Raw genomic sequence first — 25158 nt, forward strand, 5'->3', positions numbered from 1 at the left:
ACATATGAGAGAACTCTGGCACCCAGTGGGCCTGGAGTCCTATTTATGTGACTAAATGTGTCTCTGAAGTGACTCTATCACATTAATTTTCTGCACAGGAAAAGTACTACTGAGATCGGCTCCTCTCCTGATCCACGCATGAGCTCATGACTGAGCTGCCATGTTATTTATACAACCTCACTTCCTCCCGGGGTTCAAATTTCAGACCACAGAGAAGGTGGTACAGGCTCCCTCTTGTGGCCAGAGCAAAAGAAAAAAAAAAAGGTGAATCTTGTTTTCCATATGCCTCCCCAGAAATAGAACATGCAGTGAAAAAATAGTAGTAATGAAGTTGAGACGGAGACAGATCTAGCTAAGCAACTTGGAGAGAAGTTCTGCAGCATTCAAACCCTGATCCCATGGTTGATAGGCTCACCTGGATCCCTCTTCCCACCCGCCTTGTCTCGTTGTTCAACTTTGTGTAGGTTGGTAAATGACGACTCTGGCCAATAGTGTGTTTGGGTTCATGCTGACCCCTGCAACCAAGCCAATACAGCTCAGTATTATCTACTGAGCTGAATATTCTCCCAAGCAAAGATGGAACAGGAACCGGAGAAAGTCCTCATCCCTGGCGAACATGTATAATGGCTTTACCTTTATAAAGCACTTGGCTTTGACAGTCTGACTTCAGAATTTACTTCAGTTCTTTGGGTGTTAATTTGCTCATCAATGGAAATGGTCATGGTGAACAAGATCTGAGGGACTAAGGGAGGTACACAGGCCCCGGCTGTCCCGTGTCTGTACATCCTGATCCTTTCTGAAGGACAATCAGTAGTACTTCAAGAGTCTTCTCAGCACCTTCTCATACAAGATGAAACTGACTTTCCACTGGATCTTAAAAGACCTTACATTACCAGATAACCGTCCTAACCACCACCCAGGGGCTTAGATCAGGCAAGTACCTGGTTCCCATTTCAGAGGCAAGGAAATTGAGGCTGGTTCACATAAACCTGTCCAGCTGTTTTAGCCCTCCTCCCCCTGCCCTCTTCAGGTCTTAGAGGGAGGAAGAAGGCCAGAGAACTGTGGCCACCCTTCAGTGCACTGAGTTGTTTTTTTTTACTTGAAAGAAACAGAGTGGGCCAAGTCACTCAAAACCTTCTGCATGGTCACACTGGAAATCATTTCCTTCCCTTCCCTGCCCCTTCTCTCCCTACCTTACCCATCACATCAGTACCAGCTGGCTGTACCCCATATCACAGGAAGATGGGGCCCAGCCAATTATTGCTTGTCTGCACTAAGCTGTACCCTGGTGAACATCACTCCCCAAAGGGCTTAGCTTATGAGTGGGAAACAACAGAAACAAAGGGAAACTGGATCAGGGGCCCACTTTTGAACCCAAGCAGAGATGCAAATTTGGGGTCTAAGCATGCCATTTAGTCAACCATGCAAATTAGCACATGCTCACTTGCCTGGGGCCCTGAAAGAAACCAAGAGGGGAGTGACAAGGAATTTCAATCTGTTCTGTTTCTCCTTCAGTTGACTTTTGGTCATGTTTTAGTTGGTATTTGCTTCTGTAGATGCCTATGGCTGAAGGTGAATGCTTATTTTCTTAACCCAGGCATTGGGAAACAGAATTGGATTAGAACAAATGAGCTAGATTGAATGTTAATAATACTAAATTATAGAAATAAATAAGGAATAAAAAATACACACACCACACACACAGAGAAAGACATACACTCCTGAAAACTGGTGCAAAAATACAATTCCAACCTAGTCAAGCCCACACCTAAGAATCTTTCTTTTTTTTTTCCTTTTAAAGGTCACCATTTACAATCACTGTTTATGGGTGCAGGGGTTAGGACGACTGTATTTAGTTGCAATTGTTCAAATATATGCTCTTCATAAAAGCAAGTGTCTCACTCTGACAAGGGTTGTAACCCTCATACATTCCCTGTAGCTAAGGCTGAATCGGAACTATTAAGTCCTATTCACTTGTACCTTTCCAGGGAAGATTTCATTTCCCAATTATTGGAACAGTGAGTCAAATAAAAGCAAATGTTGCTAAAGAAAACAACATGAAAGGAGCCTTTCAATATCTAAACAACGCTGAGGATTGATTGAAACTAAGTAGTTGGAAACACATCTCCATCCATGCCTTCAACTACAAAGGTGGAGGTGGTGGGGTGGGGGTGAGGCAAGAGGGGTAGAAGCTTGAAGCAGAGACAAGGAGGAGAGAAAAATTCATTGAAGTGAAGAAAGAGAATTGGTATCTGGTATTTCCTCTGCAATTTAATGCTGTCAGGCTGGTATCTTGCACATCTACCCAGATTGAACACATTGCTATTACGGAAGCAAAGCTCTCTTCTAGGATAGATTAAAGAGCTAATAGGTGAAACCAGCTGCAAGGAGCATCTGTTTTTTCATCTCAGAGCAAGAGTCCTTGCAGAACTGGAAAAATACAGGTTCCAGAGTTCTCAAGAGATTGCAGCCTCGGAGGGAGTTTCCACAACCTTCCCGTCTTTAAAGTGCCTGAGCTCAATGAATCCTTCCAACACGTGACTTTCCACAGCAGCTTCACCTTCCAAAACATCACTATTATGAAAGGACCTGGAGAAGCACAGTTACCCTTTCCCCTAAGACACTCCCTGTTCATTGCTTCATTCTTTGACTAAGATCTGGATAGACGTGTTGGTATATCCCAGTTCCTAGGCTACTGTGAGTTGTTGCTCTATTACTGACTTCCTAAAGGATTAGAAGACCTACCTCTCGGTCACCATAGTCTAATGATTTAAAATGATAAGACTCCCAAACAGTTTGAGGTCACACCACAGAATTTAAGGCTTTCTTTGAACAGGATCTAATATCTACACAACATGAATTGTGAGATGGGCCAGAGAAGTCACTCATGACAATGTTTGTTCAGCATTAGTGGTATGCCAAGCAATTTAAATCTACTCTCTCTTCACAACAACCCCACAAAGGAAACCTTATGGTTTCTATCTTCACTGAGGGAAAAAATTTTGTAAAGAATCTACAATATCCCTGACTACAAACTTAGGAGTTGAACTTAGGAGTTAGCTCATGAACCATGGAAAATATATCTATTCTGACTCTATTTGCCTTCTCTTCAAAGTCCAGTTTTAAATAGGAAACACTTCTGGGGTGCTGAATAGACCTCTGTATTTTCCTGTGTTAGGGGTTTCTGTGGGTTAGTAGCAGTGTTTCTCGAGTTCTTTTGACTGTGATGCAAATAGAAAATGGACCTTATATTGTGATCTTGTATTACATACTTATATTTATATATATTTATAGATGATCCCATTATATATTTATATGAATGTATATTTGGAAATGAAAACATTAATTTATTTCACATGTGCACTGCATTCTGATATATTCTGTTGTATATTCAGACAAGGTTGGTATGAGTCCTCCAACACAGTGATCAGGAATGGTCACCAGGAAACAAAAACCTCTGGGACGGCCGCTGAATACAGATAGCTACTAGTTGTATAAATTCTGTAAAGATAATTTACCTATAATAATAGTAATACCTCGTAGAGATCTTATGAAGATTAAATGAATATTACATGAAAGTCACTGGCTTCTCTTATTCTGTTAAGTGCTTAGCACAATGTGGGATATAGATGGAGCCACTCTGCAATGACTGACACATGAAAGTGCTCAAAAAGTGTCTGTTATTTGTGGTAGTATGTATTTATTATGCCTACTAAGTGTAGGAAAATATGACAGGAGTGTCTAGGAAAAAAATGGAGAATATTTAAATAGTTGAGGAGTAAAAAAAGAGAGATCAAATAAGTGAAAGGCTTTCATGGAGACAAATGCTTTTTATACTGAGATCTGAACTTTAGTCATTTCCTTTTATAATTTAATATAAAACAATATGATATATGTGTTTTCCTGTTCTTTTCATTTAGACTATTCCTCCACTAGTCTATAAAATCTTTGAGGGCTGAGACTGTGTCTATTAATCCACCTCTGTATTTTCTTGGCGTGGAGCCCTGTCTTTTACATAGAAGTGACTCAGATTACTGCTTCCGGAATGGGTACACAAGTGAATGGAACAGCATTATTAGTTTTTTTTTTGTATCCATATGTCAGATCAATTTTTCAATTTAGCAGAAAGTAGGATCTCAGAGACTTCTAGTTGTCTCTGAAGTAATCAAAGCTCTCCCCCATTTTTATCCACGTTTTAAAGTCATGTTACTATAAACAATCTATATTTATTGAATACTGACTATGCACCAGGCTGAGCCCTAAAACAAAAAGCCAGAGTTGGAGAAGTGTCACCTGTCTCTATGAGCACATCCTTCTAAGCCTGGGGCACCTCTCGAGAACCCAGAGGGTCCCAAGAGGAGGGGGCACCCTCTGGCTGCCTAGGCCAGGAAGCCAGCAACCTCTGAACACCCCCTCCATCCTCCAGCCTGGAGAAGGAGCCAAGCTGAGTGAAATGGCATCACCCCAAACTTCTATTTGTAGGGTCTTTTGATTTGTTTTTGTCTTTCTCTATTGATCTGGGCAACAGCACAGCAGAAACTGGCATTAGGAGAACAGTCCTGAAATCCAGAGGGAAGAGAACTATGAGATTATGACACATTGTTTCCTGATCTTTCTAGCTTCTCTTTCCACCTCATGGGCCCCATACCCAGGGCTACTCTCCTTTCTACTTCTCTTAATAGAAGAGCAAGGGAATTACAAAGGCGGAATTCTCCAAAGCGTTGAGGGGTCATGATTTGAAGTGGAATGGTTCTGATTCACCTCTTTAAGTGGAACATGGTAGGAGAAGCAAGCCCTGAGATGGATGAGGCAATTATGTAGCTCTGCAGAATACCTACTGCTCACCCAGAGTCGTGCAGGGCCAAACAGGAGGAGAAAGCAGAAAGATTCAGTCCTGGTCAACCATCTGTCAAGGTTTCCTTCTAATAGGACATGTTTGCCTCAAACATAGAAAATTTATAAAGCTTTGAGGCTAAGGCTTGCTCTTTATTTATCTGAGATTCTTATGCTTCACAAACAGTAGGTAAATGTTGGTCATTAACTGATAAGTAGATCAAAGTAGGGCACGCTAAACACTTGGAGTTGGACAGACCCACACCCCAGCTCAGTGGCTTCCTAAACTCGTGATTCGGTGTAACTTGCTTGATCTCAATGTTGGCTCTCATAACTTTCATCTTATCTTAAAAATAAAAACTATGAAAATTTGGCAGATCTGAGCTAAAACATTTAGTACCGTGCCTGACAAAGAGCATCTGCTCAGGGAAGCGTCGAGCTTGGTGGTCACTGTGGAGACCACGCCTGCCTTGTGCTCATTGTGGGTGATTCCATTTTCTGGACATAAGGATCCCTGGAAAAAGCTGAGAGCAGAGTTCAGTCCCCATGCGTATTCAGAAGCCTTCTTGGTTCAGAAGTAGTCCCACGGATGTCCCCAATTCAATTACCATTTTCAAATGTCTTTCCCAGTCTCATTCCTCTGATCTGAGGTAATTGTATCCCTGGTTCTTAGGCTAAAGGCAGATTATTTTTTACAACCTAGATGAATAAAGAGAAAGCCCAGTTTCACCAAAGTGGGGTAACCAAACCACAGAGTGACATGTTGTGGTAAAAACCATGAGGCAGGAAATGAGATTTACGTGGTAGAAAGAGGACATACTCCTTGGACAGACCTTGAGTTCAAGCTGTGAAATTTGCCAGCCTTTTGCCCTAGGGTAAATTATTTAACCTTTATAAGCCACAGATTAAACTGTAGATACAATCAACGTGGTTGTTGTAAGAATTACTTGACATAACGTTTGTGTTGTTAACACAGTTCCCGATACAGAATAATTATCCAATATTTGCTTTTAATATTTTCTCCTCTAAACTTGATATCAGAACCCTAATGTGGGAACAGCCACTTTCCTGCACACCCATTATGTCTTCCTAAAATAATTTTGAAAGTACTTTAATTTCACACCGCTTCACTGAACACTAATATTTCTCACCATTCTTAATCATGAGCCTTTTGGTTTGTGAAGAATTGATCATTTCTGTCATTGGATCCCAGAAACTCTCAATTCCTGAAATAGAGGCTTTCCCTCTTGAGCTAAAAGAAAAAAAAAAAAAACATTCATCAATAGTCATGACCAACTGTGGCAAGACTTATTCTTTCAAAGCCTCTAGAGGGCAAGATCAGTATAATTTGCTCCTAGATTTCTTCTGACTTGTGATTCCAATTTAGCCAGAATTATGAAATGTCCCTTCAAATTAAGTAAACTGCAGCAGTTCTTGCAGTATCTACAGGATGACAATATTTCCCATTAGCCTTGCTCTACAGATTTCAGTGAAATCTGAACTCTTATGTGACGGCCCCACCATTGGCCTTACTGCCCTTGATCACTACCAAGAAAGTCTATTGATGGAAGGGAGGCATCCACAATCAATAAGTAGTGTTGACTTTCAAAAGTGTGCCTGTCACTCACAGATGGTACTGATTACTTATTAGGATGTTGACAGTGTCAAGTCACAAACCAAGGTATAAAGAAGAGAAAATCAAGGGAATGCATGAACTATCACATGGGAAGGTAGAAAGAGCATATGGCGAGATTCCATGTTTTAAAGGGTGCAATTGAATTAAGGACCCAAGAGTGTAGCCTTTGATATATCTCTCCAGGGAAGAAGCACTCCTTGACTTCTTGCAGACTGCTTGGCTGAAGCAGTAGAGAGAGTCACATGGGTGTTAGAGAAACCAATGTATTTGAGGCATCTACTCCAGGAGCATTCATAGTTTACAGCATGCAATCCTTCCTACAACTCCATACAGACATTATTATCATCTCAGTTTTAAAAATTAGTGGATTGAAATTCAGAAAGGTTGAGCAAACTGACCAGGAGCTCATGGCTAAAGATGGAGGGATCAGGAGGGAACACACATCTGTCCAGCTTTGGGATCTATACCTTAGGTTGGCAACTGGACTAAAAGACAGAGACATAAAATATTGGAGGCATATTACTTTGAAGACAGATCTAAAGAAGGATGATCTTGAATTCAATTTTGAATTCAATTAAATTCCATACATATTTATTTATAGCTCCTCTCAAAGACTCCTGACAGTGACCCCTGGGAGACGGTATACCTCAATGGCTATGACTGTGAGCTCTAGTCAGATTCTCTTCACATTCACATTCACATTTCTGCTCTACCACTTCCAAGCTGCAGAGACCTGGGGGAATGCACTAACTCCTCTAAGCTCAGGTTTCTTCATCTGTTAAATGGATATTGAAATAATTACCTTGCATAGTTTCTGTGAAGATAAAGCAAGATGGCATATAAAAGCAAAGTGCATTGCTTGGCACAGTGTGTACACAAGGAAGCTATTGCTGTTGCTCTGTTATTACAAAGCTGTCTTATAAGTTAACAGAATCTAAATGAAGAGGTTGAATTATTCAGTGGCAATGTTATGTATCAGAGGAGGATGGAATCAGAGTGGACAAAGCACTACTGATACAGGACAAGGAAGAATCTGGACTCCATCAACAGGCCTCATCCAGAGTTACAGAGGATATTCAGGAGAACAGGAATATTAGCAGACTAGCCCCATGCTGGGAGCCATCCAGCAAACTGTCAGGAGGACTCTCACCTGCCTGTGCTAAACACATTTTTCTGTTCTTCTTTATTGAATATCAGAGTGCAAATTTTTGCTAAAGTGGGTGACTTCACATTTGCTGTGGGAACCCAGTGGGCAGCAGGAAACCAAATCTTCTTTGGAGGTGTTTGTTACCCCAAGAATTTTACTGTTATCTTTCCAAATCTATATGACCTGTTCTTCAGAGCTCCTGTTACACAGGGCATTGCCCTCTTTTGAAAAAAAATCAGCTCATCAAGGAGAGTTTCCTCAATTCCAAGGATTGGTTTTGTCAAGGAAAAACCTTACCAACAATGGTAATTTATAGAAGTCACTCAAAGCTCCTATAATTCATCCTGTCCTGTCTCTGCTGGATGAACTCAACTTTGCCCTAATTTATTCAAATACAAGAAAACTCAGGGTCGAGGTGGTGAAAACAAGACAGTGCTGAGTTTCCAGAACACTGAGAAGTAGCTCCTGACAATTCTGCCCCCATCCAGCGCTCTTTCATGTTAAAGATGAAACATTCACATTAACTTCTTGGCTGTCAGCGCCTCGTAAGGTATTATCATTTCATTGCCTCAGCAATGCAGGTGGACCTGTACCAAGCCAACCTGATCTTCTACGATGTTTGTTTCCCATCTTCTCTAGAAAAATGCTTCTATAAGGCACATGAAGGAAATGGATTCATCACCTTCCATAGACAGGATTCAGGGATTGGCCTCTGTTCCAATGCCAAAGAGCTTCTCCAGCGATGCCCTTGACACATGTCCCTGAAATTATTGATCGTTCTTACTCTGCTGCCTGAAACTGGTCCCCTTAGCTAGTACTTTCTCACTCTTTTGGGGGGCTCATCGCTTTTCTGTCCGCCTCCCTCTTCTTTGCTGCAGGCATCACATGCCTCCACAAATCCCTGCTATGCATCCTCTTCTGTACCTTCTGAGCTTGATTCTTTCCCAGTGTTGGCCTGGGCACTTTTTCATAAGCTTCATTCTCTCTGGCATTTTCTCCCCACGCAAACGTCTACCTGGGATTTCTTCCAAAGCTAATTTTCAGCTTTTGCAAAACTCTTACAGGAAGCAAGGTAAGCTTGGAAAGCAAGCCTTGACATTCAAAACATCCTGGAATATCACCCCAACTGGGTTCTTATTCCCGAGATGTTTGCCTTTCTCTTCTTGTTAGCAGAAGGCTGGAGTGGAAGAAAAGAAGGACACAATATGCTTGCTGAGACTGGTCTTATGAGACTGATATTTTCATGGGAACAGCCTGTGTGTTTACAGATAGGCCCTTGGGGTGGTTACCATTGGTGGTTGCTGTGGAAGCTCAATAACACCATTAGCAGGGATGCACCTCCACCCTTTCCTCACACCTCCCTCCCCATCTCCCTGCGCCCAGACCCTAGTTACCAGGAAACAACAGAAAACCAAAATGATATGTAGACTCCTTTGTCAACAGAAAAGCTCATTTGCAGTAGTAAAGCCTGTGTTTGAAGAATTGAATCAGCCACATGCCTCTATTTCTAAATGCCTACACCCCCTACCCCACATCAAAAGCCAAGACACATGAATCTGCTCAACCTTCCATCAGTCTTTATGTTAACTGTGTGTCTGGCTTCCTGATTAGCAATGGCTTGGAGACCCCCATGGCTGATACCACTGCAAGCTTGGAGTGATGGGGTTGGTCCTGGGCAGTATGCCTATTTTGTATTGGTCCTGGGGAAAAAAATAAACCCATAGTCTGATTACCAAACCTCAAAAGTAGTGTTATAACTCCTGATTGGCTTTAGTCTTCCTGTTTTTGTTTCCCAATTCTGAGTCTCAATCTGGTTAACAAACCCTGCTTCCATGCCCTTCTGTTGATAAGAACTGACCTGTTGTATTTCAGACTATAAACCAAAAATTTATTATGCCACAGCTGAGGGGTTTTTTTTTTTGTTTGTTTGTTTTTAATTTGACTGCTTGTATGTTGGCAATAACTCGAATCAGCCTGAAGATAGCTCAAAAGGAGCGAACATTAAAAGATCCTCTGAATTTGATGCTTTGGACTCTGGATCTTCCTAGAAAGGAAATTTATCCAGAGGGATTTGACTTGCTAATGCTTTTTAGAAGTGGCTTAAGAAACTGTATAAGCAGAAATATTTTAAAACAAATCACACATTAGTAGATGGAATCCTGGGAAATTGTGCCTCTTGGGTCCTGCCCACTCTTTCCCATCCCATGGAGAAGACTTTCCCATCCCATGGAGGAAGGAGGAAACAGGCCTTCACTTCATGCCAGTAAAATATAATGACTAAGCAATTTAAATACAATCACCAAGATTCCATGTGGCCAGGCCTCTTGGCTTTAAACGATTGTGGACTCATTTAAGCATTTGTTCACCGAGGGCCAAAAGTCTATGATGGATCACGTAAGTCAGAGCTAAGTAATGGTTCACCATGGCCTGGTTAATAGTTAGACAAGCTGTTCACGTTCGATTAGGGTTTTCTTTTCCATGGCTATAATTGTATGGTAATTAACTTAACAGACTTACATCTCATTTGGGGGAAATATATACATTTTGAAGTTGCAGGCGTAAGAGATTCCACATGCCAAGAAAAAGTCCGAAATTATACCATAGGCTTCCTGCCGAGCCATAAAGATTGGATGGTAAGGTGTGTGCCTTGTGAGTTTCTGTCTCTAAAGGGGCTGGTGAATTTCCTTAGCTCTGACTTCTTCTAAAGGCTCTATGCACAAAAGTGCTGCACCAGACATCTGTTGATAGATTAGAACTGCCAAGTGGCAAACAGCAGGAACACCTAATGCAATCTGACTTTGAAGCTCTACTTGAGATGGAGCACATGAGGCTTCCCCAAAAGAAAAAGCATCCATTAATGCAGGTACCACCCCATGATCAGGTGTTTTACATAATGGAAGGAAATTCTTTTAAAGCAGATGGCAAAGTATCAGAGTGGGCATCCAGATTAAGTCATTTATAAATTGGCCATACTGATATCCACAGAGATCTTTTTCCTCCTCTGACCTCCCATAAACTTATCTCTACCACACATTGCAGCTAATAATCATTTACAGCCTCGTGGTTATGCTAATTTCCAGAATGGCTTATATCTTAAAGAGAGATAAGACACTTTAGAGCAAGGGCCCATCTTTGTTTTCTTTTAAACTTGTTAGCTCCGAGCTGGCCCATTGGGCCTAAAACAGGCAAAGTTTATTTAGACGTGTTTGGTGTCAACATTTCTTAGAAGCCAACCTTGAGCATCAGCATGGGAAATTGCTTCTACTCTGACATTCTAGGGTTTTCTGCACTCATCAAACATAGGAATCATGATAAAATCATGTTCTCTGTCCCAGCACTATTCATGGAGGGTAAAGACTGTGGAGGTGAAAGTTTTATCCTTTATCTCGAGGAACATGTCTACTCAATAGTTTATCCCCAATAGAGAATTGTGAATGAAGAAATGATCAAACACATTTACCTTTCTCTTTTAATACACAGCATGAATAGTACAATTATCCTTGTGATAAACAGGATATGACTATCATTTTATCTCTGTCTAAAACAGTCCCACCAAGTTTCAGCCATCCTACCTCAACAAAATCTAGAAAGTGAAATATACTCCCTTAGGATGTATGAGCTCTCAGAACAAGACAGAACAGGGGGAGATGATAGAAAATTCTAAGGTTTCTGAAAGGCTAGTAAAATCTTGCTTGCTTAATGAGACAAACAGTGAACCAATGATAACTCTCTTTTTGGTGGACAGGGTACTGGGGATTGAACTCAGGGGCACTGAACCATAAGCCACATCTCCAGCCCTATTTTGTATTTTATTTAGAGAAAGGATCTCACTGAGTTGCTTAGTGTCTTGCTTTTGCTGAGGCTGGCTTTGAACTCGTGATCCTCCTGCCTCAGTTTCCTGAGATGCTGCAATTATAGGTGGACACCAATGCTCCTGGCAAATTATCCGTCTTAACTGTTGTCCATGACTCATATCTCTTCTTCCTTGGACCCTGTGATTTTAGGACTAACAGTCAAAACAAGGTTGGTTCCCCTGTTGTCTACACTAGACAATTCTAGAATTCTAGAAAACTAATATCCCTTACTAGAATCCTTGATTTTGAGTAGACAAAAGTCCTGGAATTATTGATATTACTCCCTATTCTCCTATTGACCTGCTATTCCTAATCTCCTACTATTACCCCATAAATTTGTATCTCTCCTTTTGGATATTTCCAAAATTGCCCATTTCTACTCTATAGCAACAGGAAATTTTTCTCTTTCTCGTCGAAATATTGATATAAATCCCTCATTATATTTCTTCTTAGAAAAACTGAAACAGGCTGACATATTGGAGAAATACTTAAAATTATGGAAAAATAGTGAGATCAGATATAGGCTACATAGTTCTTCTTATCAAGTATAGCATTTATTTTATACATGCTTGGAAATACAGAGAAGAGTCTCCATATACCAAATCCCTGTTTCTGACACAATTCCATTCTCAAAAGTCTCTGGCTCAGTCATCTCTATGGTTCTTCCCTCTCTCCTGGCTGTCCGCCATGTTGCCTGAGGATACCATCTTGCCTCTCCAGAACCCACATGTAGAACTACTTATTTATTATAACCTTCCAAGGATAACTTCCAATGTATTTAATGACAACATTTGTTGATTCAAAACTTGCAGACACCTAAGGCCTTCCCACTCAACTTCTGTTTCCTGATGGAGAGTTTTACTCTGGTGCATAAATAATCTGCAAGGAAGTCTTGTAACTGTGATCAACTTGAGAGATCTGATTTATCCACTTTGGATTATTATCAATTCTTCACACGTCTGGAGAGTGCTAAATGACTCACTAAAGGAAGCACAGTCACCTACATAGGAAGAGAAGTGATGTTTCACTTAGCCATCTAACCATACAGTTACTAAAACATATGTACAGTAAGCATGAACACTACCTTTTTTGTGATTTATTTGGTATAGACACTAAGGTAATGGTGCTTGCAATGTCCTGCTGGTCATTCTACTGAATTAAATACTATAAGTGTTAAAAATATGGCTACCTATAATAACAATCATTATGTTCCCTACATACATATTTATGTTTCCATCTCCTTAAAAACCAGGAGTCTCCTAAAGTCAGAGATAATGTCTTTTCAGAAATTTTCCATTCTTTCTCATGAAACACAATCTGACACTCAGTTAGCCTTCAGTAAATGTTTGATTGATTGATTAGCAAATGAACACATGGTTAATTCTAACACAAAGTAACTTTCCATGGACAATACTATTTAGATTTAAATTAAGGAAAACATAAGCAAATTCAGTGAAAGCACAGTGATTCAATTTTCTAAATGTATATGGGAAGCACAGACCTGAAAATAAAATCCTGGGTTTGGATCTTGTTCTTACCACTAAATAGTAGAGATGTTATCTTTGGCAAGTTAACTCGGCATAGTTTCCTTGTCTGAAAAATGGGGATAATTATATTTATCTCATAAAGCTGTTGATAAAAGAATGTGCATAGAGACCTCAGCACAAGCCTGGCACGGTCATTATACACAAAGCCCAAGTGTCCGTTGTTGTCTTTGGTGTATCATTGTACCAATAACAAGCAAGACATAGCTGAAGAGCCTCCTCATTAAGAGGGTCCTAGAAATCAGAGCAGCTCTCTGTCTGAGGCATCAATCTACAGAAAGCTGAGCCTCCAACTGTGGATTTAAAGGTTCCCAGTTAAATCTCTGATCTCTGGAGACACTGACAAAGGCGAAATAGGGTCCTTTCAGCATATCTGAGAGTTTTGAATGAACAGTGATGCCTGCGCTCAGCAATGGGAGCAGCAGAAGCGCTATCTGACTACGTGTAGACAAGGACTAGTAAGGGTAAAGAGCTGTGACTCATGGCCTCGCTCTCAGAAAGAGGCATCAATACCTCATTCCCTGGGTTCATACAACGTCCATAATGATATATGAAGTACCTGGGGTATTGCCCCTAACTAGGATGAGCTAGGGGAGCTACAGCAGGTCAACAGAGACCAGGACAGTGTAAAGCATCCTGAGCCCAAGGGATGACCGTGGCTTTGGAGTGATGGATGTTAGCTAAAGTTGCCCAAAGAAAGATCTGGTGTGGCCAGGCCCTACTCAAACGACACACACTCTGGGCATCCATCAAATTAAAATCATGTTCAAGGTGAAATCATGTTCGCATGACCAACAACAGTGCATCAATCAAATGTAAATCTGAGCCCAGAATGTAGTGAGAAATCAGAAATACATCATAGTATCAAATGTTTATGGCAGTGTGACACAGCAGAAAGAGAGGAGATTTTGAAAGACATTTTATAAAAAACAAAATTATGGACATATATCATTCCACAAGACTATGTTGACCCAGAGAGGCATGTTCCACAATGTGTCCTTTCTAGTATTAAACTTGTGAGAAGCTCCAGGAGAGAAATTGTTTCTGTGCTCAAGTAACTGAGAAATGCTGCATGCTAAAGCCCTTTAAGAGTTATATTATATTAGCATATTAATAACCTGAGAAATCCTGTTAAAAAGCATGTTTATATTGTTTAATCTAACATTTCCCAATCTTCTAGGGTCACCATTTTCTTTTCATAGCACTTCGTATCCTGTAAAATAACCTTGGGAGATTCTATACCAGGACTGCCCATATTGTAGGAACTATAATGTGCCTTTTTTTTTCCTTTCTATATTCTCCATGTCATGCTCCATGGTACTATTTTATACAGAATATTCAGGAAGGCCCTGACCATAGGGAATTTCCTTTAATTATTCTCTCTGCCTAAATATTCTTCCCTGAAAAGAAGAATATATTCTTCACTGCCTCTCGGTCACCTATTGATAAGTCCCTCTCTGATCACATGACATAAAAATAACCTCCATGACACAAGTTGTGGTGAAAACGTAAAACTGCAAAACAAAAACTCATATGGGTGTTCCAAAGAGTTGTCCATATTCATGATTCTTTGTGCAGGAGTGATTTTTTTCTATAGGGCAATAAAGTAAAATTGCTGTGTCATAGAGTCCATGAAACTTTAATCTTAATAGATAAACCAAGTAAGTCCCTAAACAGAAAATGTTACAATACTAATTGAGACTGACCGTGAGAGAGACGTGGCTCTACTGCTTTATGGGAATTGATCATTTAATCCTCACAACATTTCTTTGAGACAGAAAACATTAGTGATTCCACGTTTTAAGATAAAAAACTTAAGATACATAGACGGTACTAATCTTCACAAGGCCGCTCAGTTGAAAGTGGATGAGCTAGGTTCCTAACCCAGGCATTTCAAACTGGAGTTTGGTGTGTTTATTCACAGAGTGGCCCGTGTGTCCTACGCATCTCTCCATTGAGGTACACATGGAATCCACTTCCACTGATTCAGCAGGCAGGACTGCGGAGCACCCAAGATGTGGTATGGTAATGGTCAGACATTAGAGGTAGCCAGGGCTCAAATCATCTACGGTCCTGCAGGCACTGGTGAGGGCCTTCAGAGTTGTTCTAGAGTATTGATCACTTTGGCATCTCATGTGCAGCACTGACTGCTGAATTGAAAATAAACTGTAGAGGGCAAATGAGGAAGCTGGGAGGTCACTACCTATGTATTGCCAGGTCCTAGTCCCCCGGAATGACGATGGACGGATGATGGAGGTGACGGATGTGATCTAGGGTGAAAATGGTAAGGATCAATCCAATTCAAGGTATATTTCAGGGCAAAAATAACAGGATATGCTGAAGATCACACACGTCTCCCATGTGCTTTCAGGTCACCCTGTTGCGTTCTACCGTACGAATATCCCATTGCTTATTTCACCGTTCCCTGTATTTAAGGCATGCTTCCCTTTTGCTTTTTTAAGAATTACAAAGTATGCTAAAATGTCTGTCCATATTCATGGTTCTTTATGCAGAAGTGATTTTTTTTTTTCCTACAGGGCAATAAAGTGAAATTGCTGCGTCATAGAGTCCATGAAACTTTAATCTTAATAGATAAACCAACCAACCTGCCCGCGCCAATGTGCATTTTTCACTCCACTCTTCATAGGGTTGCCAGTGTGGTCTCAACGTGACATTGAGAATGCACCCTTCTCCTTGTTCCCCCAGTCTGTCTACAGGTTCTGCTGGGGCTCGGCATCCCCTGTTTTCCAGGGATGGAATGGTCCTGGTTACACCCCCAGCCTTCCCTTGCCTGGCAGTCTCAATCACAAGCAAACCCCCGCTGGCTACTGTCCTTTATAGGCAGAATCAAGGAGTCACAGAGAGAGGACAGGTGTGGTGACTTTCAGAGGAAATTGTAACTGCTGTATTTAGCTCCCCTTGTAAATACGGGAGTACAGGGAAAGGGCTCACCAGTCCCGTAGTTATTGCCCTGTCAGGAGAGTGTCTTTTCACAGCCCTGGTCCAAGGTCAGCAAGTACCTTTAGGGGCTGTTAGGAACAGGTTGCACCATAATTAACTGATTTGCTACAGTACAGTAGTAAGGCACGTGTTCCCTCTAACCTTGAATATCACCCAGGACAGAGGTGCTCATTGACCTGCAAGTTGAGGGCTTTCAAGGAAAAGAGATAACTGTGTCCAATCATCTTTCTTATGGAGGTTTCATAGCCCATTACTATCTGGCACACTCCCTTGTAGATTGCCTATCACAACAGACTGTCGACTTACTGATAAACAGTGCCTTGGATACTTTCTCAACATTCTCCTATTAACCCTTTCAACCTCACATGCCTGGGAGCCAGGCAGCCAGGGATATATTATTCTAAGTTTACTAAGGTCAATCAGAGGAATAGAAAGGTTAATTGACTTGGCCAAGGTCATAAAACAAGCTACAACGGGCATCAAGAACAGAATTCAAATCTCTGGAAATGTCTCCAGTCTAGTGTGGGAAATACCAGGTAAAGTTTTTCCTCTAAGTCTGTATCTTTCTACAATCTCATCCACCAGGAATCTTTACACTGTCTGAATTCTTATCAGTCATGTTTTTGCTTCATGCCACACACAAAAATTAATGTTATATGTGAGTCACTAGGATAAATGGATGACAGAGTCTGCTGTCCAAGGTGACCGGCCTTGGGTCCCAGACACACCCGGTCATGCCAGGGTGTTCTGAAGATTGAAGGCGTCAGAATATCCACCAATTGGGACCTATATGGGGCAAACCTATGAGGAAAGATACAGCTTCCTATAAAGTTCCTGCAAGGAACAACCTGACCCTGACTGAGGAAGGATACCAAAGTATAGGATTACCCACAAATTGAGTCAGGTACTCTTGGGATCCTCAAGACTTAGGGTTTGTAGTGGCTCCTGACTGGAGCTATAAGAGGTCAAGGATTTAGGAGAAGTAGCTAGGGTAACATCCCAGGTAAGGATGAACTACAGGATCATGAACATGGCCATGACACCTAATTGAGAAGAAATTCCTCAGCAATAGGTGACCGTCTGTGTAGCGTGTTCTAGAAGTTAGGGATGTCTTCAAGATAGCCCGCCTTTTAAAAATTCTTCTTCATGTCCCCTTCTTAGTGCTTTGACATGGCATCTCAAACCTTATATAATTATCTTCTGAACACAGAAGTTTACTCACATTTCCTGTGAAAGCTTTATTATGGTTTCTTATTGGACACAGAGGAGTCCAGAGCCATTTTTTGGGTTTTTGTTAGTGTTGTTGTTGTTGTTGATTGGCATACAAAATCCTTGAAGGGCAGTCCTCAAGCATAAAGCACCTGATCTCCCTCTCCTTCTCTCTAAGCCTATCTCAAGACCAGATTTGAGTCATACAAATGGATGCTCCTTCCCATCCCACACTGAACTCTTCTGCACCTTCAGGATGGTCTTCGATGTTCCCTTTCACTTGTTCTCTGCCTGGCAAACTTCTACTCACAGTCCTGCTCTTATGTTACCTCCTCTTCTAGATTTCCCCAAGTCTACCTAGCAATGTGGTTTTATGCCCCTTGTCTGCCTACACTATCCGTATATTTCACGTATTAATCAATGGTGTGCTTCTGTCCTGTTTCTTCCATTGGACAATGGAATTTTCCCCAAGATCAATGTTAAGACTTATATCCAGCATCTCCCATGGTATAATGTCAACATTCCACAAGTGTTTGATGGATTAATTGATGTTTAACCATGTTTAAAGGCTAAGAAAATGTTTATTGTTTCCATCTTCTATATCCTTCCAGCAGTGGATGCCAGAAGTGCAAATGGGCTTAACATCCTAATTTTGAATCTCTTTCCTAACTTAAGATTTTAGGTGAGTTACTTCATATCTTCAGACCTCCTTTCCCTCACCTAAAAAATAAATACAATGGATGAACTTTACAAGGGTCAGAGTAATGCCAAGATACACCACAAACCAGGATATTAAGGAAACACTTCTTTCTTCCTGGTTTTCTCCATTAAAACACGTTGAACAATCATAAAAATGCTTCTGCAATATTAGTCTTTATTTTCATTTAAATCTACTCTCTTATCAAGCTTACACATTTACTTTTGATGGTACTTATCCATGTGAACACAGCACATTTAAGTACATTGGATAGCTATATCTTTATATATTTATGCCAAAGTTTTAGATAACATTTCAAAGAAATATATTATTGTTGCCAAATAAATATCCATACAGACACAATGCATGAATGGCTAAAAATTGAGTCATTCTGATGATAACCTGGCAGGTAATATTCTATGGAGGTTAAGAACGTGAGCTAGGAGTAGAAAACAAACCTGGATTTGAATTCTGAAAATGGCCCTTCCAAGGTAAGACTAACTCATGATGCCTTGATTTCCTTGACTGTATCATGAATGTAATTAATGTATTTAATTCAAAGAGTTATTGTGAGGACTGAAAGAAACACTAAATGCAAGCACTTGGCATAGAGCCTAGGACACAGTATATTCAATAGCCTAGCACACAGTATATTCAATAGCTGTTATTTTTATGGTTCCAGTCATTATTATTATTTATTTATTTTTTTGGCTTTCACCCAAATTTGCTATTGCAGACTTCCAGAACCCTGCTAATGTCTCTCACCTATGCTGATGATTCTCCCATGTGTCTGTGAAGATGATACACCAACCTTTGCCACATAAGGACAATAGGAAAGGGGACAATAGCTTTTGGCATAGACTGGCTATGCCCACAGCAGTTCCACCGAGGAAGCTGTGTGACTCTTCTCTATTAATCCCATGGGTGCTCACAAGGAAGTCGCCCTACCCTTTCAAATCCCTACCACCCTTTTACCCTCACACTGTTGCTCTAGATACAGCTACCCCAAACTTCCTGACTCCTGCTCCACAGTGTTCCTGGTGTATAACAACACTGGGTTCTGTGCTATTGTGAAGAGGATGATCTGTCACCGTCTGTTGTGCTATGCTTGTGACATAGGCACAACTATAACCTATAGGTCTTGTGTTCAAATACTTGACAGAGTTTAGTGTGGGGAAGGTGGACATTAAGGCTATAGGTTGGGGTGCAATCTGAACGACTGAAAGAGTTCTAGTAAAATCTCTATTATTTCCTGTAGAGTGACAGAGTCAAATTGCTACACCCAGCCAATTCGTTTACTTCTCTCTTGTGTTAGAAAAGAAAATCACTATTGCAAATATTCCTCAAACTTCCCTACCCAAGTTTCATGCATAGTGAACCTGAACCCTTGTGTGGCTGAGAACAGACCCAATGGCCTAACACAAGAGCCAACTCTTTTTGATGTGTCATCTTTTATTTTGAAAAAAAAAAACACATTAATTTGGCATCCTCTCCATAATATGACACTATTATGAAAGATGGAATTGCTTGTCCAGATCTGAGTCCACTTCACAACTGTGGTGACCCTCTGGAATTCTTTCTACACAGACTTTAAGAGAACTCATCTCTCCAGATTGAGATCCCAGATCAGCCCTGGAATAAATGAGTTCTTTCTCAGGAGGTTTCTCCTTTGCTAGCACTTTGTAGAAAAATAGATTTCTGGTATGTTCTTTTCACCCACTTGTCAAACATGCTCTGTAATATTTAATACCAGCAATGAAAACATTTTTAAGGCTGAACTTGATTCCTCTGTCCTCCAACAGATTTAAGCACAGCCTTGGAGGCATAATCAAGAGCCTCAATTTTTATTCTACCTGTGTATTGCCTGATAAGTGTGATGTTCTATCGACTGAATGGTCCAGAGCAGAAGGCTTACTGTGCATGATTATTGTAGGAAACCATAGTTCTTCAAAGTATGGGTATGCACAAGAGAGGCATTTCAAAAATGCATCTTAATGATTTTCATGGAAGTATAGCTTTATATGAAGAAATTTGGAGATATCCAAAGGCATTGAGGGCCTTCCAGTAAATAAAGCCCATTCAATTATTTCTCTCCATGTACTTAAGCATTTAAAAGCAATGGATTCATATAAATTATTACATTCCATATTCACACCAATTAAAAATTCCTCAGATGGTTCAGTCAATGGCCCATATGTATCATACTTCTAGCGAATCTCATCTCCCTTGAAGAAGCAAGTCAACCATATACGAAGACGTAGGCTGTGCCAGAAGTATCAAAATACTTTTTGGAATCCAATGTCTGCATTGTGGCTTATTGAAACACCTGTTAATGATTAATATAAGCCCAGCTCAGCTCATCATCAGTTGAATGACATGAAGCTAATTTCTAAAATACAGGGAAATGAACAGTGGGCAAAGACCAAATGTACAAGTCATAAGGTTAAGCCATGTTACTGACACCTCCCACTCCATGTGGTTTTCAGCAAAATAAGCAGAGTTCACTGCATTCCTCTTAGACACAAAGATTTATGTCCCTCATGTGAATTATGCTGAAAGAGGCCAAGCCACCATAAGGAGGTATGAAGTACTGATGTATGCCACCACATGGGTGCATGTTGAAAATAGGAGGCAGAAAGAAAGCACAGGCACGAAGGGCCACATAGACCATGGTTCCATTTATATGCAGCCTCCAGAACAGGCAAAGCCACAGAGAAAGAAAGTTAGATTAGTGGTTGCCAAATACATAGAGGAAGGAGGATGGGAAGTGATTGCTAATGGGTATGGATTTCTGTTGGGAAGTGATGGAAGTTTCAAAATTCAATAGTGGTAATGGTTGTATAGCTTTATGATATACTAAAACCACTGAATTGCACACTTTAAAATAGTGAATTTTATGCCAGATGAATTATACCTCAACAAAGTTGCTAAAAAGGTAGAGGCTGTCAAAGGCCAACCAGTGTGATACTACATGGAGCTCAGGAACAGGGAAAGAAAAACATAATAGAGGAAGCAAAAGGAGGCCTGGTCACAACCAAAAGCTCCAGAGGATCTGCATTAGAATTAGCCATTTCTATGGAAGCTTCCAGAACTAAATCTGAAATCATTCTTGGACCTTACAATTTCTATTTTCAAGATCCAAGGAGCAACAGTTTTCTAGTCACTTAGCATTCCCTTTCTTTCTTTGTTTCTTTTTCTTGCCCTCATTGGATTTTCTAGTAATTTTGAGTCAGGTGGAGAGGAGTCTGCCTTGCCTGTGCTGTTCATTATGGAAATTGATTTGACCCTCATTTGCATCTATTTGCACCACCATCAAGCTGATTTAGAATCCAAGGGTGGCTGCAACCTCCTCTGAAGCTGGCATATTTGCTCTAAAAACAGAGCCCTGGAACTTTACAACCAGCTCTGAGGAACTTGTTCTTTTGCCCTTTTGATTTCTGCACAACATGGGCAGAGTTTCAGAGAAATACAATTCGAGGTAAAGGAAAGAAAGGAAACCTTTGTTGCTGTCTGCTATAAATAGACTCCATTCCCTTGCTTCCCTCTAAGCTGCTAGTCAACCCTGCAATACTGGGTTGCGCATCAGAAATAAATACATTGGTCTGTGGAGCAGGTAACCCCAGGCAAACTTGAAGGCTGGCAACTAGAAACAAAGAAGTTAAATCTTAAACAATACAGTGTGGCCTGACCACTACAATGATCCTTGCTGTAGTGACCCACAGGTAGCTTACTAGCCCCAGGAAGGCAAAAAGTGCTGCACACACCTGGGGGGCCAGAGAGCAAGCTGATGAGGGGCAAGGGGGAGGGAAAAAAAAAAGGGAGAGAATTGAACAACAGCAGGGGAGGTAGAGAGGGAAGATGGGAGGGGAGGGGAGGGGAGGGGGGATAGTAGGGGATAGGAAAGGTAGCAGAATACAACAGTCACGAATATGGCATTATGTAAAAATGCGAATATGTAACAGATGTGATTCTGCAATCTGTATTTGGGGTGAAAATGGGAGTTCAAAGCACAATTTGAGTCTAATGTATGAAAGATGATATATCATGAACTATGTAATGCGATAAATAATCAATAAAAAAAAAAAAAAAAAGAACCTGGGAGATTGAAGCTTTTCCTGGAATAGCTCTTCTTCCCTCTGGATCGTCATTGTTTTTTACCCAACTCCCCCTCACACTGGCTCTGTTGGGTCCTTCATATGTCCAAAAACAATTGCCATCCTCATGCAACCAGCACAACATTTTATTGTCAGAATGGAAATAGCTTTATTGCTCTTTCCAATTGTAAACTATTGAATTCCCATTGTAAAAAAAAAAAAATTAGTTCATATCAAAAGGGAAATAAGAGGGCATAAAAATTAACTACTCCCACCACTTAAGAAACTCAGCCAGACTTCAAATGCATAGTCTCCAAATTCCAAGGGAATATTTCTTTTTTCCAAAGTGAAACCTAAGACACAATTTTCACTTAGAAATCCATCATGTGCATCTTTCCATTTCAATAAATATAGATCTGCACTATCATTTTTAGCAATTTCTATAAATGTCTCTATAATTTGGGTACTTAGTCTGTTTCACACACACACACACACACACACACACACACACACACATACACACTTATAGATAATATACACATTCAGTTTTTTTTTTTCTTATCCCCAAATTTATCCCTAAGGCCCTCATTCTGTCCTCAAGTCATCCAAGCTTCCCTGGTTGCACCTGACATCTGGGCCTCCTGCTGCACCAAACTGTTAACTCATCAGAAGTTCCCATCCTGAGCCCCATTCCTCAGGACATCCTTCTACCTGATGATCACAGGAAAACTGAAAAGAATAACATGATCCAATGGGTTAATAAGTATAGTGGCCTTTATTTAGTTTCCACCCATAATTAGAACAGGAATAGACTATAAAAATAACATGAGAGAGCACTTCCCCAAGTCAGGAGTTCATAAAAATGTAAGTTGGGTTTGGGGGTTAATGTGAGTATAAAAATCCCTGCTGACCCCTACTTCAGAGATTTTATAGTGATTGGTATGGAATGGGCCAGTAAAACTATCATTTCACAAGTATTTCATGTGATTCTTTGGATCAAATATCAGTAACCATTGTTTTTACCCATAGATATAGTTTGTCACTTCTACAGGGACATTTAGGGGTAGAACTTGAGATGATGCCTGTATTTCCCTATCCTCAAGCCTGTCATATTTTTACTGCATCAGAGATATTTAGTCCAAGGAAACATTTTATTAGAACAAATGACTGCTGCACAGAATATTGTAGCAAGAAGGATTTTTGCCTGGCACATTAGTGACAATTCTGGAATTCAAAGTGGGATAAAGGGAGATTGACTCCAAGACAAAAAGAATCTTTTATTGTCACGCAAATCATATTTCACACAAATAGCTGCTTATGTCCTATGTGAGCATGGGTATATGTGTGTGCACATGAATATAAACTGGTATAAGATAAATTAATTAAAGTTAAACATGATTACAGAGCCCATAATAAAAACATAAAGCCTTTGAGGAGCTAGTCCTAGAATTGTCCCCAATGCAAAATCTATATCTACCAAGATATATATCAGTGCTTATACTGAAAGAGTGGATCTAATCAAAAACAAAGCTGTTTTTTCATTTGAGTCTATTTTCATCTGTACAGAACTGCTTCAGCAAGATTTTCAACTTTCATAAGAAATGCATGTAACACAGAACAACACAGAACATAACACAGGCAGAAAGAAAAAAAATTCAATAGTGGGCTACTTATCTGGTCTGGTGGTCCTCAACCTTGGCATTTATGTACAATGAGCACTTGAAAGAATCCTGTAATTCAGGACCTTGTAAAGATATCAGAAGTGGTCATTTAAGATGCTCTGACCTCATGGAGTAGTAACTGTGATGGAGACCTTCCATTTTGCTACGAAAAAGTCATTCTTCCAGGGGTACTTCAGGTGATCGACTCAAACACTTGGTGTGGAAGGAGAAATAGGCTTATTGATTGTTATGGCACCTGTCATGGGCTGAATTGTATTGCATCCCTTAAAATTCATATGCTGAAGTCTTGACCTACCAACCATGTCTCAGAGTATAACCTTATTTGGAAACAGGATCATAGCAGATACAATCAGTTGAGTAAGCCGAAGTCACATAGGTGCATGGTTAGCCATTTATACAATGTATCTTAGGTCCTTATAGAAAAAGACTAATTTGTGCATGGAAGGAGACACACACACAGGTACGTGCCGCACGCACACACACACACAGGGAGAATACAGTGTGGGGATGTGAGGCCTGTTGACATGAGCCATGAACCACCAGAAGCTAGGAGAGAGGCCTAGAACAATCCTTTCCCACAGAATTCCCAGGAAGCATGGCACTGCCACATCTGACCTTGGACTTTGGACTGTTAGATCTGTGGGAAAATGAGTTTCTGTTTTCTAAACCTTTCAGTCTGTGGAACTTTATTACACATGCCTGGAAATAGTACCCCTCAGAATAGGACCTCCAACCAGGTGACACATTTTAAGACAAGGGCAATGCAACAATGGGCAGGTAATACTAATGACATTCCCTGGTTTAGTTCTATGAAAGCTTATGTATTTGGAGATCCTAATGCCAAAGGAGAAACACCTGGCAACAAGATACTACCCACTGACTCCCTTGAAATTCAAGCTGATTCCTCCTCAGCCATGCGTGGTTCCTTGTGGAGATGCACCAACAGGCAGAGAAGGGGGATTCCTACCTGCATGACTGATCCTGGCCTAACGGGATCGATGCCAGGTGACAACTCTACGAGGGTGATTGCTGCCATCAGTGAGCACAAGGGGGACTATGCTTGCAACACAGGAGGCCCTCAAGGAGACTTCTTATTAGCCTTTTACCCAACAGAATTTATGATTAAAAATTGAATCTACTTACATCCCCTCCAAAAGCAAGAACAGTAAGGACATAGACCTGTGGGAATGAAGGTTCAGGCCACCACCTATCCAGCCAGGTACAGGCAGAAGGCACCAGGAACCTGAGTAGGTGGCAGAAGATGGTAGTCATGATTAGCAAAGTAGGCCTCACACCAGCAATTAAAGCAAGATTAAGAAAGCTAAATGTCATGATTATTTGTTTTCCACTAATTTACACCATAACCATTGACTAATATTTAAGTTTAATGTAGAAGAATGAAGGAACTGGCGTCACCCCATGATACACTAGCAACATTAAGTCGTAAGTTTTTGCTGCCTGCAGGACAGCATGGTTGCTGAGGGCCTGGGGGACTGGACTG

General features: G+C 40.7%; 1 long non-coding RNA gene across 1 annotated transcript in view; it reads right to left on the reverse strand.

Annotated features, from left to right (window-relative positions):
* The window catches only part of LOC308654131, a 59926-nt gene that overhangs the window by 24475 nt on the left and 10293 nt on the right, over positions 1–25158 (reverse strand). Inside the window, exon 4 of the long non-coding RNA XR_014023181.1 lies at positions 24837–24900. This is a non-coding gene — a long non-coding RNA (uncharacterized lncRNA). The remainder of the gene's footprint in view (positions 1–24836; positions 24901–25158) is intronic.

This window comes from Spermophilus citellus (genome assembly GCF_964194105.1).
Source record: "Spermophilus citellus genome assembly, chromosome: 8".
NCBI classification, from domain to species: Eukaryota; Metazoa; Chordata; class Mammalia; order Rodentia; family Sciuridae; genus Spermophilus; species Spermophilus citellus.